The following is a 1,395-nucleotide window of genomic DNA, read 5'->3' on the forward strand; positions in this document are numbered from 1 at the left end:
TGAATGCTATTCGTACCCCAGTGCACACAGCAATGTGTTCTATTTGCACCCCTGGTACAATTAGAAGTGAATGCTATTCGTACCCCTGTGCACACAGCAATGTGTTCTATTTGCACCCCTGGTACAATTAGCAGTGAATGCTATTCGTACCCCGGTGCACACAGCAATATGTTCTATTTGCACCCTTGTGCATTTACCTGGGCATATTGATCACACAATGTAATAAAAAGAAAACTCTCAACATTTTTCCTTATGACATCATAATACTGCGCTAATGTTCTAATCACATATTTGTGACTGTACTCCCAGGGGCCTAGCAGCAGCTGATCACATATTTGTGACTGTACTCCTCAATAGTTTAAAGAAGCATTGTAAAACGCACAGATTTAAAATCTCAGATTTACCAGCTGTACAGTAATTTAGTTTTTAACAGTTTAACAGCTGTATCGCCATGTATGGGCTACTATTAGTCTAATGTGTGGTCATGTGGTAGCTTGATCAAAGGCAGGCTAGTTCCAAGGGTTGTTTTCTGTAGAGGAGCCGGCTACAGCTGCGCAGACACGCATTTCTCCCCATAACAAGTCATATAGCAATCAGAATAGCAAAGCTTGTTATTGTTGACATTACCTTTTCATGAGTTACAACATGCTGAACTCATAAGTCGCTTGTCTTCCACCTATAGATGGTGCATGTTACAAAATAACCTATAACAGCACCTACTTATTTTAATATACTTTTAATGCAAAATCTCCAATGGAAATGTCTCTTTTATGATACACATCATTCTCATTTATGGAGTCATGATCTACTTTTAATTTTTTAGACATTTTCTACATGACCATGTAGAAGCTTTCTACTCAAAACAGCGCCTTTGCTGTTGGCTGGCATGTCATAATGAGAAAGATTTCAATTCCTCAATCAAATTATTATGTTAAAATCCCTTTATTAAATTCAACCATGAAATTATACTTTTACTTAAAAGCACAAAAACTAATTACATACACTCAGGGGCAGTTGAAAATAATTCTCCATTTTTCAATTTGGTACTGCCTCAATCACCCGCTTCTTAATATATTTCCTGAGATCCCCCATGTGCTCCTGCTGGACTACGGTCAGGTCAGCATCTTTCAGTAGAGCTTCTGCATTCTGAAAGAAAAAAACACAATTTTAAAAACTAAATAAATAAATAATTTGATGGCCCGTGTGTGTATTCAGAGATTTAGAGTGGGGATGGTTGATTTGGTATTACAATTCAAGCACACACACACACACACACACACACACACATCACCATGTTTATATGCTGCAAGATTAATGAATATATATATCTATATATATAGCCCATCCCTGGTCTTTACTTCCACAAAAGACAATACTTTCCATCTGGACAAATAA

Source organism: Perca flavescens, chromosome 2, assembly GCF_004354835.1.
Source record: "Perca flavescens isolate YP-PL-M2 chromosome 2, PFLA_1.0, whole genome shotgun sequence".
NCBI classification, from domain to species: Eukaryota; Metazoa; Chordata; class Actinopteri; order Perciformes; family Percidae; genus Perca; species Perca flavescens.